The sequence below is a fragment of the Haliotis cracherodii genome, unplaced genomic scaffold, assembly GCF_022045235.1.
Source record: "Haliotis cracherodii isolate W230 unplaced genomic scaffold, xgHalCrac1.p SCAF_22, whole genome shotgun sequence".
NCBI lineage: Eukaryota > Metazoa > Mollusca > Gastropoda > Lepetellida > Haliotidae > Haliotis > Haliotis cracherodii.
In genome coordinates this window covers 14,002,956-14,021,997 of record NW_027266278.1, presented here as the reverse complement: position 1 = coordinate 14,021,997, position 19,042 = coordinate 14,002,956, and positions in this window count along the sequence as shown.

The following is a 19,042-nucleotide window of genomic DNA, read 5'->3' as shown; positions in this document are numbered from 1 at the left end:
GTCGTCGTCGTCAGAGTCATTCTGGAAAATAAAAAAGTGGAGTTTTAGCTTGGTGATGTTAACATGTCATGCATTCTATTAGGGGAGGATGATTGTTCGTTAGTCTGATGTTTAACACTACATTCACAATATCATAACACTATAACAGAGGGCTGTAAAGATATTATGTCCGACAAACCAGTGGTTGATATTATGAGCAACGTCCCATGCCGTCTAGGGACGATGACACTCGATCAACCGAGCCACTTCGCCTCACCTTATCCCATGTTGTCGCCTCTTACAAGTAATATATTACTGGGAACCTATTACACGGGGCCCATACGAAGCTATATCAATTCTTCGACATAACCGGAGTTCGGGATAAAGGGCAGAAATAAATAAAACTGTGGTTTGTATAGCACAGAAAATCATGACATGGATCGACAAAAATACCCATTTGGGGCGTGTGTTGAAACTAAATTATCATTAAAATAGATACTACTGTAAACTACGGTTATAACGAACACGCTTATTACGAACTGACCGATATAACAAACTTTTTTTGAGTCCCTGGCTATTTGTTGTATATATGCTGTATATATGCTGAAAACGAACTACGGTTATAACGAACCAAAATTAGTGGTCCCTTTGAGTTCGTTATAACCGTAGTTTACTGTATATTAACAACACAACAATATATGTGTGAGGACTTTGAAAGGCATTTAGAATCGATACACATAAGGAGGAGAATATATGAATGTCATCTTCTTTATAATGAGGAACATAACGTCTTGGAGTATATGCTTACTCCTTTATCAGGTGTGATATGTTCATATGAAAGTACTTTTATGTTACAAGAGTTATAGTGTTTATTTATCTTTCCTTGCATGTACAACACTCGAATTTTATTGGTCAATGACGTTAAGATATTTTACTATGTACTCTGCTACAGCTGGAGTAAATATACCCGCCGTCTGATCTCTGGAATGTCTAGGGTTCAAGCTCCTTACAGCGAAACGGCGTCGCGTCATATATATTAATACTGACTTTAGATATACGTGGTGCACAGAGCCTAAACAAACACATTTTCGTTTGACAAGATGGCGACATACAATCGAATCGTATCTTTATCTCCGTTTGTTTTCAAATTGTGGTGAGATAAATTCGTTGTAGGTCTATATCCTGACGTGATGAAGTAATATTATGGGGGTCTGGGATATTTTTTTTCAAAATAACAATAATAATTTGATTGAGAGAAACGTTAAACAATAATTTGTCCAGGTTTTACAAAAACGAAATTCAAATTCTTCAAACAGAAAAAGCGTGTTTTTAGCAGTATATAAATTGGTGGGTCTCGCATACGGTTGTATGTATGTCTGACCAACACCCAGGTCAATGCAATGTAAGTTCAGTGCTCAATGGCGAGGAAACTAACTGTACAGTTGGCAGTTTTCCGTCGTGGTCAGAAATAATCTAGCTATATAAAGGCAGGGGACACCAGCAAGTGGATTCACCCATTGTACTCATGTGTTGAATTGAACCTGGGTCTTCGGAGTGACGTTCTAATGTTTTAACATCAAGGCCCCATCTTTCACCCTACTTGACCCGTGAAGATCCGGGGTAGAATAGGTTGAGAAACCCATGCCGTAAAAGGCGACTATGTTTGTCGTAAGAGGCGACTAACGGGATCAAGTGGTCAGCCTCGCTGACTTGGTTGATGCATGTCATTGATCCCAATTGCGTGGATCAATGTTCATGATAATAATCACGTGATTGTCTGGTCCAGGCTCGATTATTTAAAGACCACCGTCATATAGCTGGAATATTGCTGAGTGCGGCGTTAAACAACACATCAACCAACCCACCGCTAGCTATGCAGCGATGAGTCCCGAGACAGGTTTCTATGGGAACACCGTAACTGTAGGTACTGTTCCATTGTCCGTTAGATAGAATTGCCTCACTCACTCGTTATCTCGGCGTTGATTCAAAAATATAAATATGTCGTCCCCGTCTTGGAAGCGAGTGAGTGAGTACGGTTTTAGGCCGCTTTTAACCATAACACGGCAGGGGACACCAGAAATGGGCTTCACACATTACACCCTTGGGAATCGAACCCGGGTTTTTGGGGTGACGAGCGAACGATTTATCACTAGGCTACCCCCATCGCCCCTTTCTTCGGAACCGACGTCTTAAAAATTCAAAAAGTTTAAGGGGTGGTCGGGTAGCCTGGTGGTTAAAGCGTTGGCTCGTTGGAATATTGCTAAAAGCGGCGTAAAACCATACTCACTCACTCATTCACTCAAAAAGTTTAAGAATGAAAATAAAACAGGTTTTCTATCATGAAATGACTATCGGAATAAACATAAACCCCGCATGAAGATGATCTTCAACGTATGCATTACCTCAAGTTAATACTTAAACCCGATCGCAGGTCAAAAGACTCTTTACCTACAAAACATGTACCTCTCATAAACACACTGTCTGTGTTGAAAAACCTGCACGGGACATATTTACATAACGGATTGCTGAGCTGTGCTGGATCACACCTTAATCCGGTTACATAATCCGGATTAGGATTGGTGTCTGCGTGACGTTCAGTCAGCAAACCGGATTACACAGAACGGATTAGACCTAAACCCGTTTCTTGCTTCCGTGTATTTTGTAGTGCTAAATATTCATGATAACTGCACAGTGGGTCTTGAAGCTTGTAAGAGATCATCATCGTCATCATCATCATCATCATCATCATCATCACTACCACTTCTTTTCTTCTTCTTTTTTAATTATTATTATTATTATTATTGTTATTATTATTATTATTATTCGTGTAGGGCGGTCGGGTAGCCTAGTGGTTAAAGCGTTCGCTCGTCACGCCGAAGACCCGGGTTCGATTCCCGACATGGGTACAATGTGTGAAGCCCATTTCTGGTGTCCCCCGCCGTGATATTGCTGGAATATTGCTAAAAGCGGCGTAAAACCATACTCACTCACTCACTCACTATTATTCGTGTAATTTGCATTTTCCCTGCAAGACTTCACGCTCAAACTTCGTCAGGTCACTTGATTTTCATTCTCAGAGCCCTGTGTAGAATACATCCCAAGCTGCTAGTGAGGCGCTAGACAGTAAACAGTCATCCTAACTTACTTAGTTACTTTGGAGATTTAACGTGCGCTTTCCGACTGATGCGTTTTTCGCACACGGGCCCGGCCAGGCCATTTAATGTGTTTCCGAGAGGGGCGAGGGTGGTCTGTGCAACCCAAGAGGGGGCTTTAGGGGTTGCTTATATATAATTTGGGAATTTTGAGATTTGGAATAGATGCCGATGGGGTTGGGGAGGAGAACTAAGGGAGCTGGGTATGGTGGATGTTTGTTTGTTTATGTGATTTTGATTTGGTAGGTTATTATGGTTTTAGATGCGTTTTATTAGTTCCGTTTTTATTAAGAATACGCCTAAGGCCTTGAAGTTTTCTAGTTTATTTTGTGGGTTTAGTATTGCTTCTAGAGTGAGAGCCTTGTTTAGATTGAGGGTGGTTTGTAATGCGGTTCGATGTGTTAGGTAGTGTGTGCAGTGGATGAGTGCGTGTTCTGGGGTTTCTGGTTGTTTGCAGTGTGGGCAGTTACCTGTAGTGTGTTTTTTAAGTTTTTTTAGGTGGTTATTTAGGTTGGTGTGTCCTGTTTGGAGTTTAGTGATTACTCTGTCGATTTTTTTTGATGGATGGAGAATTTTTGGTTTGGTTAGTGGTTTGCTGAGCACTCTTTTGATTTGGCTATTTGAGTTTAGATATAGGTTATGCCATTTTTTTGTGATTTTTTGTTTGTTTACACTTTTAATTTCTGATTTTGAGATGGGTAAGTTTAAGCTTATTTCTGGGATTTTGAGTGATAGTTTAGCTGCTTTATCGGCGTTTTCATTACCGTATATTCCTACGTGGGCGGGTATCCACAAGAAGGTTATTTGTTTGCCTGCTTTTGTTAGGTCGTTGGAGCTTTTAAGTATTTGATTTATTAATTTAGGTCGGTTTTTGGTATTTTTGTTTTGGAGGGCTTGTAGTCCACTTAGGGAGTCAGTAAGTATTAGGATTTTTTGGTTGTTTTTGGATTCTTGATTGTGGAGGGCTGAGGCCATGCCCATTAGTTCGGCCGTGAATATTGATTGGTTATTTGGGAGTCGGAAGGATTGTGTGGTTTTAGTTGGTTGTGTGGTATGGACTCCGAAACCCGTGTGTTTGGAGGTCGGATCTGAGGATCCGTCCGTGTAAATGTGACACCAATTTGGCCAATTTTTGTGTATGTATGCTAGTGTGGTAGTTTTAGCTATGTTTGGGTCGGTTTGTTTATTTATTTGGCTAGCTAGTGTTGTGTCTATTTTGGGTATTTTAAGTTTAGGGGTGAAGATATTTGATTGTTTGCAGTTTTGTTTAAGATTTTTAATTTGGTGTTCATTTAGGTAGTTTGTTATTCTTTGGGATATTGGGGTAAGTAAGGGGTGTTTACGAGCTAGAGCTTGGTTTTGGGGGCTGATGTTTTGGTTTATTAAGTTTTGGATGAGAGGGTTTGATTGGGACGCGGCCCAGAAATTTAAGCTTAGCTGTTCCCTGCGTAGACTTAGTGGCATTTCTCCTGTTAAGGCCTGAAGTGAGGTGTAGGAGGTGCCATGTTGGGTGCGTGTAATGAGTTTGAGAGCCTGATATTGTATTGAGTCAAGTGTTTTAGATAGAGAGTTGTTTAGGGTGTTGTATATGGCGCAGCCGTAGTCTAGTTTTGATCTAATTAGGGATATGTAGAGAGAGAGGAGAGTATCTTTGGAGGCTCCCCAGTTAGAGCCAGTTAGGCATCTTAGGGTGTTTAGGTCTTTACTGCATTTAGTTGTTAGGTTTTGGATGTGAGCATCCCAGGTGAGATGTTCATCGAAAATAAGTCCTAAGAATTTGGTTTGTTTTTGAAATTTGATTGTTTGATTGTTTAGCTGGAGGATTGGGGAGGCGGGTTTCATGTTTTTATGTTTGAATACTATTCCTGTTGTTTTTTCTGTGTTAAGGGAGAAGCCCCATTTGTCAGCCCATTGTTGTATTTTATTAAGAGATTTTTGGAGTAGATTTTTGGCCATTTTCATGCTTTTAGTGCGGATCCAGATGGCTCCATCATCCGCGAATCATCCTACCGGTTACTGCTGAGTTAACAGGTGCCACATCACACAACCACAATGGGACTACGGTCGGTCCGGAGTAGAAGGTGTCACCTGCTTATGTTTTGGTGTATGAAGCGATAGGAATTGCCGCTAAATATCTAAGAGAGAATTATTTGAAGGCCAACGCTCGGCGGCGACATGAATGGATTACTACTTCAACGTGCCATGTGATGGTGTGGACCACTCACCCCTTCACTCACTGTATCCAGATGAAAGCTAGAAGTTTGATTCAATATATGGGAAACCCGTGAAGATCCGGAGTAGAGGAGGTTTTCAGCAACCCATGCTTGCCGTAAAAGGCGACAATGGTTGACGTAAGAGGCGACTAACGGGATCGGGTGGTCAGACTCGCTGAGCTGGTTGATGCATGTCATCGATCCCAATTGCGTGGATCGATGCTCATAATGTCGAGCACTGGATTGTCTGGTCGAGACTCGATTATTAACAGACCGCTGTCTTATATTGCTGGAATATTATTGAGCGCGGCGTTATACAAACAAATAAACAATATATGGGAACAGTGTGTGAAACACATCTCACTCACTCACTCACTCACTCACTCACATGTGAACACTCTGATCGGGAGATCGGGAGAATATGTCCTACGCTAAATAAAACTTTAAAAGTGGCGTCCTCGTTGTCCCCAAACACCCATTAATACAGATATAAATGTACTGACGTTTCAGACAACATTATCGGATGTATATTTGCCATATAAAATTTGTCTGTCATTTCGACCCTGAAACCAATACTGTCAAGCCTCGTTAATCCGACACTCGGCTTTATCCGATACAAAGGGTGGGAACCGATTGATTCAGAGCTATTTAGTCCCGTATATCCAATACAGCCCATGCAAGTCCAGAAAAGTCTCTGGTCTCATTTCTATCACATTCTATCAATATAATTTAACATCCGTGATATTTCATCAAAATATGTTCACTTCAGAGACAAGATGTTTGTCCAATATAAGAAACATGCATACATAATGTCAGCGCATTTTGATTACTAGTAAAACAATCAAAGAAGCAAACAGTAGCTATTGTTCGCGAATTGTGCCGAGTATTGTGCCGACTTTAAACAGATTATGTCATGACTTTCATCCGAGTAAACCTAACAAATATTCTCCCTCAAGTTAGCTTTGGAAGACAATGGTCTAGTTCTTAGATAATCCCGAGAAGATTATGTCACATATAGGCGGAACTGGCACAGCCATGGCGCTAATCTCACACGTGCCGTCGTCCTCCAAGGTGTGTCGTCGCCCAAGACGTGTCCCCACGCTCCAATGTGGGGGAAACGTGAAGTCGCTATCAAGCGACGCTGGTTTAATGGTTTGTTTGTTGTTTAACGCAGCACTCGGCAATATTCCAGCTGTATAACGGCGGTCTGTAGATATTCGAGTCTAGACCAGACAATCCAGTGATTGATATCAGGAGCATCGATCTACGCAATCGGGATACGATGACATGCATCAACCAAGTCAGCGAGCCTGACCACCCGATCCCGTTAGTCGCCTCTTCTGCGACGCTGGCAAATATATCCTTACGCTATCCCATTGTGAGTGAGTGAGTGAGTAAGTGAGTGAATTTTACGCCGCTTTCGGCAATATTACGCAATATAACGGAGGGGGACACCAGAAGTTTGGGAAGTGAAACGCGAACGCTTTACCCACTGGACTACCCAGCCGTCTTCAATGAATGAAGAAGTTGCCCGGAGTGAATCACACCTTGTATTTCATGCGAGGCATGCTTACAACATTGCTTCATATCTGACAGACGGGAAACATCAAATGTTGATTTGTTGAGTCAATATCGCTCCTTTGATTAAAATAACTCGCTCACGGGGACATGCAAGACTGGTAAAATAACACAACATGTGTGATTGCTTTCCTTAACTAACTTTTGAAATGTTTGTTTGAATTACATTAAAGACATGCTCACTTTGTTAGAAGAATAATCAAAGAAGGATATGGGAGACATATTTGAAATTCCCTAAGGGCATATTTACAGTTCATAAATTGCGACTGTGCATATATGAGAACACCAGCTTGTGCTATCCGTGAGCATATAGTGTGGTAATTTGATCGTTTTTTTAATTATATTGACCCACGCAATCCAGTAGTCTGTATTTCCCATACCGTCTCTTCCATTAACCATTTCTTTACATTTATCCAACCCCAATTTGGTGTCCTTGGGATTTATATAATTATAAGAAATTTCTGCTAAATACCATAGTCACTTGTACAATGCTGACATATGTTTATGAATCACTATCAGTTAGAGATGATACCGTGTGTTCGCGAAAAGGTGAGCGTATCCCGCACATGTAAGAGCAAGTCAACTGTTTAGCTGGGCAAACACGGGACAATTCCTCGCGAACACCTTCGAAACTTTCCTGTTCTATTCAACATTCTCAATCAATCAATCAATCAATCACGTATGTGTTCATTCTCATTAGGGGGCACGGGTGGCCCTGTCGTCTGAGGCGCCGCGATTCGCTGTGCAGCGTTGCGTCCTTTTGGCACGCCAGAAACACATGATTGTAGGTTCGAATCCCGGTTCGCCCCGATTATGTTTCTAGGTTTGTCAGCACCATACTCGTGATCGTGGGTTTCGCCGAAGTGGTAAACGTCTGAGACCTGCATCACTTCGGGCTTTACTCCCTAACTAAGCTAACACGTTGTGATATAACTGAAATACTGTTAAAAGCGGCGTTAAACCAAACTCACTCACTCACTCGCTACATTCCTACTGGAATTCCTCACATCATTAATTCATACATACGCTTCCCTTTATTTGTGTCAATAAAAATTAAATATTTGTAGACTGAGAGATAATAATTATATACAGCGTGTGTACGTGGTGCCCTTCCCAGAACCAACAAATGAAGGTAAGGTATCAATTCTATGTAGAGATTAAAGTGACAAGGCTGTTCCTCAGCCAAAACTTATGCTTACATACCAAGTGAAAAATATATTCATACTACCTATTGCTTGTAATATCCATCGGCTTCATCAATGTAGGTACTACTGCATATGCTAGACAGTCATCAATCATAAAAATAAATAGAAATAAATAAAAATAAATAAAAAGGGATAAATATAATTCCATAATGAGAAATTTACACTAATAACAGAGTCCATTGAACGATTGCGATCATCTCATACATGGTGACAACACAAATGGTAGGTGTGTCAGATATCAAAACATAATTATATAGCGCGGACGTCATAGAGAACAACTTGACCTCTTTGCCCAACGCGTAACTCAGAGGGAGCAATCTGACGTTGTTTAAAATCCCCCGATGACAATAATTCGGCTCATTCTTGTATTTGCTTCAGTGAGACTCAGTGTTATTTGTTCTGAACAATGTTTGGAGTCTAAACCTGCCTTTCAACAATGCTAATTGCCTGAACAAACACTTGAGATGACAGTAGTTTATTTAGACTGCATTTCACCAATATTTGTTTTCAGCGCATCATTAACAAGCCTCCTCAGGACCTCGGGATTGACAAAACACAGCTGACCTGGGGTCGGTCTGTGGCTTAGAATAAAGAGTGCTAGCGTCGCATCCTTCACACTGAGGAAATATCCTTTGAAATCTATAATGGGTGTCACTTTTGCGTGTTCAAATTAAAGTTGAAAATATTGACGGATCGGTATTATATATAACGTCATTTCACAGCACGAAATAAATAATCAGACTTTTAAAACATTCTTCTGTAGACCTCCAGAACTTTTAGTGAGTGTGTGAGTGAGTGAGTGAGGTTTTACACATCGCTTAGCAACATTCCTGCAATATCAGGGCTTGGAGAGCATTTTAGCGGCATGTGGATTTAAAATCGTATTGGATACGCTGTTAGATGTGTTGAGGTTTCAAACAAGGTCCCAATCAGCGACTGTGGCTCAAAATACAAAATACAATAAACGTGTTAATTACGATGTGACGGCGGTAATCGCATGCGGTAATACAATCGTCCATATCGCGAGCTCACCTCGACTCACGTCAGCGGGTATGTGACCGACACAAGCCGAACTGGTGACGGTCAAAGGTCATTGTTGATACAGGAAGGCATGTTAACTATTCAGCAGTCTGAAGATTATCTAATGTTTAAACTTTGCCTAGTATTCTGGCTTGACTTTAGATTAAAGCCGAGATTACCGTTAGACGCGAGTCTGAGTACACAGCAGGGCAGGTGAGTCGAACTCTGGCGGCTTCTCCAAAGACGTTATTGATGAAGGGTCACGGATACACGTGCAGGTCAGAGGTTACACGTGAATTACACACAGAGCGTGTAGGTTAAACTCCTTTCATTGTCGGCATCCCACAAATACTGAAAAAGTACATATCTGGAATCGCGTAATTATATAGTACGTTATATAATATTTTTAACGTTTTTTGGAAATTTATCTCGGTCTCTAAATGAGGGGCGTTGAGGAGTCGAGTGGTTGAAGTAAATAATGTAGAATCGCGGTAATGATATACAACGTCATATTGTTTACATTTTGGATAATTCACATCTTTAAACAATGAGGGAACTATCGGGTAGCCTAGTGGTTAATGCGTTCGCTCGTCCGCTGAAGACCTGGTTCGAATCTCCACATGGTAACAATGTCTTTGTGATATGGCTGAAATAGTGCTAAAAGCGGCTAAAACCCCAACTCACTCTAAATAATGAGTCATAAATATACAGTTTAAACGTCGGAAACATGTTGGTCGTAAGTAAGTGAGTGAGTATGGTTTTACGCCGCTTTTAGCAATATTCCAGCAATATCACGGCGGGGGACACAAGAAATGGGCTTCACACATTGTACCCATGTCGGGAATCGAACCCGGGTCTTCGGCGTGACGAGCGAACGCTTTAACCAATAGGCTACCCGACCGTCCCAGTTGGTCGTAAGAATAAACATCGTTGTTTTTCGGATTTTTATCTGGGTTTTCATTTCACACATTAATGACGTCAATATGTGTTGACATAACACCTCACACCGACGTGTAATGCATAGGTATCACTGGAACCATAGTTTTATGACAAGCCCACGTGCTTCATGTACTTAACGATTGTCAATAGCATAAACATTGTTAATTTCAACGTTGGCATCTGTCAAAAATATATGGTCTCTACCGCTCTGGTGTGTACAAAACCTGACATCTATTTCTGCGATATATAAATCTGTAATATGAATCACAATGTCAAAAATATAAACAACGAAAGGGTTTGATATTCATGTTTAGGGCCATAACTAATAAACCACTGGCCCTGATCGAGTAGCTGCAGTTCACACTGATTGCAATTGACGTGTGTGTCTGTATACATTAATAGTAAACATATGACACTTAACCTTGAAGAAAAACGTGAACACAAACTAAAATAACGACAGTGCTCGAGCATATAAGGTGAGTGAGTGAGTATGATTTTACGCCGCCTTTAGCAATATTCCAGCAATATCACGGCGGGCGGACACCAGAAATGGGCTTCACACATTGTACCCACCACGGGATTCGAACCCGGGTCTTCGTAGTGACGAACGAACGCTTTTACCACTGGGCTACCCGACCGCCTCGTGCATCTAAGGACACGCATCCATTCTAGATGTTATATCTGAGTGTTATATCTGTTTCGCGAGCTCATATATAACCATTTCTGTTGTCCTACCTGTGTAATAACAGACAAGCGGCCGTATACCCTATAAAATGTTTAAGCTGATATTATTTTCTAAATAGTTATGTTTCAAACGGATAATAAACTTTGCTATCGACATAATTTGGGAGTTTGGGGAAAAAAGCTTTTACATAATAATTTCACATTTGATTTATGAGTGAGAACTGGAACAAAAATGGTAATACAGCCAATTACTTGTATACGACGAACATCAAACAATTGCCCGTCTTCCCACAAGAATGTGATGTCAACTGAAGAACTTTCCTTGCAAATATTATATGAAGCGCGGAATATAAATATCATATTTTGACATACCTGTGTGAGGAGTGTAAGAATCCATATTGTCAATTTCAAAATATTGACCATATTTCCAAGTAAAGATCCATATTTGGCTGCGATACCAAACTATTTCCCACATCTGATTAATTCGAACTCGGTCACATTCTGAATAGCGATGAAGAAGAAAATTCAGTCAACCAAGGAGTTACCTCCCTTGCGAGTGTTAAGCTGCTTAAACGTTCCGATCACATGCATCCCGTTCATGTGTTATTCAAGCTACGGTCTGACTTTTCGTGTACCAACAATGACATTACCGTAAATCCAATAATTAGTGTCGGTAACGTTAAAGGAGTTATTTATACAGAATCGTTAGTTTCTTACCAAGACGTATAGTTATGTTGTAAAATATTGCTTAGCGAGATAAATCATAACTCTAGGATTTACATTTAGTGTTTGATGCCCATACCACATTCCAGAAAGGCAATATGCTAGACTTACGCTTTGTCTCTGAAAATATATATAACAGAAATAATTAGTCGTGTTTTCATGACGATTCAGGTCTGGAAGTCATGTGTGCTGAAGAATGTTCGGTGACAGTATTCGTTAATCCAGACATGTGTTAACCATGACGATTTCATTGGGAATTGTATCGGTCGGATTAACGAGGTTTCATTGGACATTACAAATAACGGTAAAAATCCTCATCTCACACAAGGCTGATATTGAGTGAGTGAGTATGGTTTTACGCCGCTTTTAGCAATATTCCAGCAACATCACGACGGGGGACACCAGAAATGGGCTTCACACATTGTACCCATGTCTTCGGCGTGACGAGCGAACGCTTTAACCACTAGGCTACCCGACCGCCTAGGCTGATATTGAACACGATCGAAGTAATGCATTAAAGGTAAAAGACCAATATAAAAAAATTATAAACATGCATTTACATCCATGAGGTAAGTAATATTTAAGAAATTAACTTCCGATATGCATATATGTAGCCAAGGCACGGTCTCCCATCAGTTCTGACTCTAACCTGGCGGTGAGTTAACCTTATGGTTAAAACGTTCGCTCGTCAAGCCGAAGACCAGGTTTGATTCCTACAAGGGTAAAATCTATGAAACGCATCCTTATCGCCGTGATACTGCCGGATTACTGCAAAAGGCGGTGTAAAACAATTTCACTTACTCTCACATCAATAGCAAAGACACATTATTTTAGGTATGTACGGTAAAGGTGATTTCATCCAAAGTTTTAGCTCAAGGGGGACTAATGGCTAATTCGCTGTGCCTTGAAGCGTTACAAATGCAGACAATTGTCTATGAGGTAACTCCCGCTAGGTATCAATGCCTTAACAACAGTGTATCAATGGTTTTAACAAAGCCAGGATGGGATTACTAGAGCTGGGCACAGTGATATGGTTGAACTATTGTTAAAAGTAGGTTTTGCCTCACAAAGCCGGGGTGTCAGTGAAGTGTTGATGCGACTCAATTGACTTAATTTAGTTGAGACATAAATGTAGGTCAAACACGGTCAGGTTGCGAGGGAATTATTGACAACCCGCGTCTTTAACCTGATGTACAGGCACTGATTACGACTATAACGGGACATTCAGTCTGCATGAGTGAAACCGTTATGTTGTATTGAGGGGGTGTTGGTGAGCGTTATTATGGCGTGTCAGTGGCAGCCTTAAGTGGTGCAGGTCTCAGACGTTTACCACTTTGGTGAAACCCACGAGCACGGGTATGGTACTGACAAACCTAGAAACATATTATGCATGACACCAAGTCAACGTTGATGCGGTCCCAATACGCAGATATCATGATGATGAACGGGTACCTGATACCGTATTGATACGTACTGGGTCACAAAATGAACATCATACCTCAAATATCCAACTTAGCTTATGTAAGGAATAAAAACGTTTAGCTAAAAAATGTAAATATTCAGAATGTTTAGAATTATAATATAATCTTTGTACTATACACCAATACACTTATATTGCAAGACAAAAGAGTTTTTTTTATTCAAGGGCTTCTGAAATTCTTAATATATTGTATTAAAAAGCATAGTTATTTGCCGTTGAGTATATCTGTTATTTGGACCACAAGGGATCCACAAGGGATCCAAGCTGCACCCTCTGATATAACTGAAATACTGTTCACAGCGGCGTTAAACCAAACATAAACTCACTCAAATGAATACAACCAGTTGTATAATCGTATCCTACATTAACGGTATCGAATTTGTTAATGATAGAAATAAAGAGAAAACCTTTCAAAAGAAGAATACACCGCGTTGATATGTACATACATTTTGTATTTAGCCCAAATGAAAATGTGTTTAATTAAGGACAATGCTATACAACCTGGTACCAATGTCCAATCTTAATGACGTAATTAGGGCCACTTGTGAAAATGACCATTGTGTCTGTGTAGTTACCGTAATGGCGAAATTTCCGACTATTCTCATTTTTTCCCCATATTAGCTTGTACTTCCAAACGTAAATAACGGTTCAGAGTATTGTGGTGTTAATCACCGATTTAGGACTCTTTTAGTTTTAAAAAGTATAACACTTTAGGTTCCTGTGATATAACGTTGTGAAAAGAGTGGCCAGAAAGGGGATACAATACAAGAGGGGGCACGGGTGGCCCAGTCGTCTAAGGCGCCGCGATTCCCTGTGCAGAGTTGCGTCCCTTGGGCACGCCAGAAACCTATGATTGTGGGTTCGAATCCCGGTTCGCCCCGATTATATTTCTAGGTTTGTCAGCACCATACCCGTGCTCGTGGGTTTCACCGAAGTGGTAAACGTATAAGACCTGCATCACTTCGGGCTTTCCTCCCACATTAAGCTGACACGCCGTGATATAACTGGAATAATGTTAAAAGAGGCGTTAAACCCAACTCACTCACTCATTCACAATACAAGAAGATATATTCTTACCCAATGATAAAACTACAAGCGGAACAGATAATATATTTTAACCAATGATCCACCAACATGTGGTAAAAGTAATATTCTCAGCCAATGATAAACCTACAAGCTGTACAAGTAATATGCTTTTGAATCCATAATTCTTATTGAAATGAGGGTTGTGATAAGCATTCAGAGGGTGGAACTTTGTGGATAACGTCTGTGTTGTTTGTAACCACGGTTCACTACTACAGGCCAGGTGAATGTTCTATCCTAGTAGGTGAGGTGAAATTGGGGTTAACGTCGCGTCCAAGATTATTGCACTTGTATAGCGACGTGCATGCATGTGTATGTGTGTGGCTGCTTGTACTAGTCCGGACTGATGCCGATTTATAGTGCTAGCTCACTGAGATACCATGCCGCAGTTTAACATGAATACCCCACTCAGACACAGTATACTGACTCCGAGCCGACCAGTCCTTGTTTTAGCCCCTTAATGCCGAGCGCCAGACAGGGTAACAACAAGTACCATCTTTTAACGTCTTTTGGTATGACGCGGCTGGGGATCGAACCCCGGACCTTCCGCTCTCCGGGCGGACGCTCTACCACAAGACCATGGAGGCGGTCGTACTATCCCAGTAAAGTCTTACAAATAAGAAAACAGTTGATATCCCTACAAAGTTCACGTCTTATTGAAATGGTCAGGAAAGTACGCGTTAAACAGTTCAAAAGAAACACTACTAACCTAAAAGATGTCCGTACTCCAGCCATTCCCTGGTTCCAACGCTCATAGTAATCTCCCCGGAGTATCAAGTGTGTTCGGGTAGTTACTCCATGGATTACAGTTTGGTGTACGTTAAATGATCTCTTATTATCTACCCCCACCTCCAAATAAAGACTGTATGTGCCTTAAGCTGGCAAACTCGTGTCAGAGACGCTTCACGGCTCACAACTAAAATGTCATTAACACCCGTGTGTACGTACCTATGACTGGCAGTTCTCCATATTATTGTAAATGTTAACGCATTGAACTGCGGGTCACGTTGTTATATTCTGTGACTGGAGAATGTCATTCTGCTGTCTCGGATTCCAGAGGAATAATGGGGGGGGGGGGGGGGGGGGAGGAAGAGAGAAGAGGAGGGGAAGGGGGGAGGTTGTGGGGGGGAGGTTTTGTAGGGGAGGAGGGGTGGGGAGGAGGGCGTGGGGGGTTGAGTGTGGGGAAGGAGGGGTGTGTGGAGGGTGCGGGGCGGCGGAGGCGTGTGAGGAAGGAAGGCTGTACGGGTGGAAGGGTGTATGGGGGAAGGATGGGGGAGAGGAAGGTGGGGGGTAGGAGTTTTGGGGATTCGGTGTCAGGGTGTATGTAGGGGCGGCGGAGGCAGCCCTTGGATTCAAGTTGAACAAAGTAATTCTTCTTTCTTTCCATGGCACATGGGTTTGTGTTTGAGGAAGGAGGGTCGCGGTTCGGTGCCTGGGTGTAAGCTGGTGGGTCAGAATTGGGGAAGGGGGAGGGGGAGATTTTGTAGGGGAGGAAAAGTGTGGGGGAGGGCGTGGGGGGATGTGTGGGGGGGAAGGAGGGGTGTGTGGAGGGTGCGGTGAGGAGAGGGGGGGGGGGGGGGGGCTGGGGGCTGAGTGGGTGGATTACAGGAGGGTTGCATGTACATGCCGGCTTACCAAGTGTACGCTACAAGCAGATGTTCCTTGTCGCCACATCCTATCATCTACAGGGCAACTAAGCTTCATCTCCTCGAAGTTAAATCTTTTTTCCATCAACACGTACATGGATCCAGCCTTAACGCGCCTAACTGAGGCCCTTTGTCGGGAGATCGCCTCCACGAGAGCGAGACACACGAATACATACAGGTAATGCCAGGTAAATAATATCTAGCCAAGGTCCGCATCTCTTTGAAACAATAAACCCATTGATGACACATATTTCTTGCCAGATGTGATATTAGGCTATGGATAAACATTCAGATAAAATGAATAAAGCTAACCTTTCACAGGACGGAGTTTGACTTTTAAGTTTTTAAAGTTTTCTTAAAAGTTAAAAGGTTTTATCCTTTGCTGGGTTTACTTCAAAGAAGCTATGTTGGGGTGAGTAACGATGCGGGGGTGGTATGGAGGCTGAGGGGGGGGGGGGGGGGGGGGGGGGACTCTCAACACTGGACACTCAAACCAGTGACTGACATCATGAGCATCGATATACGTAAATGGGATACGATGGCATGCATCAACCAAGTCACGAAGCCTGAGCACGATCCCGTTGGTCGCCTCTTACAAGCAAGGGTTTATGACGGGTGGGTCAGGTGGAGCAGGATTTGCTCACCTTTTCACGAACACCTGGTGAGGTGAGGTGAGGTGAGGTAAGGTGAGGTGAGGTGAAATGGGGTTTAACGCCGCTTTCAAGATTGTTGCACTTATATAGCGCTTGAACTAGTCCGGACTGATGCCGATTTCAAAGTGCTAGCCCACTGAGATACCATGCCGCAGTTTCACATGAATACCCCACTCAGGCACAGTATACTGAATCTGATTTGACTCCCTTGTTTTAAGCCCCTTAATGCCGCTTCAAGATTGTTGCACTTATATAGCGCTTGAACTAGTCCGGACTGATGCCGATTTCAAAGTGCTAGCCCACTGAGATACCATGCCGCAGTTTCACATGAATACCCCACTCAGACACAATATACTGAATCTGATTTGACCCCCTTGTTTTAAGCCCATTAATGCCGAGTGCCATTTCAAGTACCATTTCTGTAAGTCTTTTGGTACGACGCGGCCGGGGATCGAACCCCCGACCTCTCCGGACGGACGCTCTACCACAAGACCACGGAGGCGGTCTCGCGAACAGCTGGTATCATCACCACTTGATAGTGCGTCATAAGAGTGAGTGAGTGAGTTTGATTTTACGCCGCTTTTAGCAATATTCCAGCAATATCACGGCGGGGGACACCAGAAATGGGCTTCACACATTGTACCCATGTCGGGAATCGAACCCGGGTCTTCGGCGTGACGAGTGAACACTTTAACCACTAAGCTACCCGACCGCCCCGCTTCTTTAGAAACATGCTTATGATATAGTAGAAATCCTACAATGGACAATTCTTATGATTTTGACACTCTTATCCTTACACACTAAATGGAAACCACAAAGGGGTACTTATATTCGTATTGTACACCGCGTGAATTAAAAACACTGACAGCTTAGCCCGTGAGTTTTCTCGTCTCACTGAAATGTCAGGGTTGGAAACTGAATGTCCCCGCTATGACCGCCAATGGACCTAACCCCAAATTAAAACATATTCAACCATTAAATCGGATTCTACAAAACAGCAATTGCAGAGAGAGACAAGACTCGATAAATCTGTAAAAATATTACCAAGGTCGATTCGTCAAGGATTGGAACGCTACCACACTATATTGATGCAAGTCGCTTCAGGCGTTGTTCAAACATCGTATGTTTTCAAGTACGCGACTTCCAAACTCGAACAATTTTTTATGGCGACGTTTGTGAGAAAACAAACTTACAAAGCGGTCCCTTCGAGTTGCACAACGTTCTCAACGTGCCACAGAGGCCTCAGGTTGTGGTGCCATGTTTGGCTTCAAACCAGCCGTGTGTTGGGGAGGTGTTGAAAATGATTGTCATCCCAATCACGCTATTGATAGCCCAGTCTGTTGTCAAACACATTCAATTTGTACTCCTACCTTCAGTGTATTCTCAAACATATTTTCACTCAGTAAAATCATTGATTTATTCTGTAGCTAGGCGTGACAGATCGAATCGGAGACCCGAGACAAACAGATCGAAGATTTGATCGATTATCCATTGAAGTGCGTTTAATATTCGAACATAATCATTTATTTTAGTGTCCGAAACACAATGACATTTAATAACTTAGCTTGTGCTTTCATAAATTGTCTTTATTAACTCTTCTTACTAGGAAGGGAACTACCCTGGGTGCTTGATCTTAATCCGTAACAGGGAACACAGAAATGAAATACCAAATACAAAAAAATATCATTCATCCCTGACATAAAATTACGGCTGTACGACGAATAATGGTAAACTATTAAATGTTTTACTCATATAACTTTTTAATGTTCCCTGGAGACCAAAATCACATATGCCGAGTTCATAAAAAAACACATTTACCATTTCTGTATTGCTAAGTTAAAAAATATCCCATATATGCATCCTAATGAGGATGAGGATACCAAAATAGGTAGCTGATTGTGTGTCACCATCTCCCCATGGCGCAGGTTGGAGTCTGTCAACAACTGGTATGTCGTGAACAAACTCTGTGCGGCATAAAACAATATGTATTCGAAATTCAAATCCCAATTCATAAAAAGGATTATATCGAACCGGGAGAATATGCATCTCAATATTCAGAAAATTTTCTATCAAATTTGGGACTCCAAATAAAAACGAAATAACTCCTCTACCAACATACATTTGTTGTGTGCTGGGCGCAAGATGCCGATTCATCTCAAAAGCACAAATCACAATATATTCAATGGAGAACTTCTTGGTGGATCTCCTCGTGTTTAGCAATGCATTAGCGGTGTTCATGTTTCGTGCTTTGTCGACAAATTTAGGACTTTGTCTCAAAATAGCCAGGCCTAAGACCACGGCCCACATCGATGTTGTTCAGAAGATTACCCCGGTAGATGTGGGGTGTAGGGGGGAGAAAAGTCGCTTAGGGGTGTGAAAAAAAGAATAGGAATTCCAGCGACTTTTGCTTTTTCAGGTTCAGTGAAACGTTTTACAACGTGTTTGTAATATTTTTAGTTCTAAAGTATCCCGCCATATTCCTTGCACCAAATGAATTCCTGCATTTGCTGGCCGCCTGTTTAGTCAATGACCACACTCCCCTTATTCATGTTTATACAGTGTCGCAACGGTAAAACAAATTCGTATTATTTTCTGTCACTCCTTTTGCTTTAAAAAACATAAGAATGCGACAAATATTCTTAAGCGTTTCGACATGGAAGGACGTTGATATACTGTGGTAAACACTC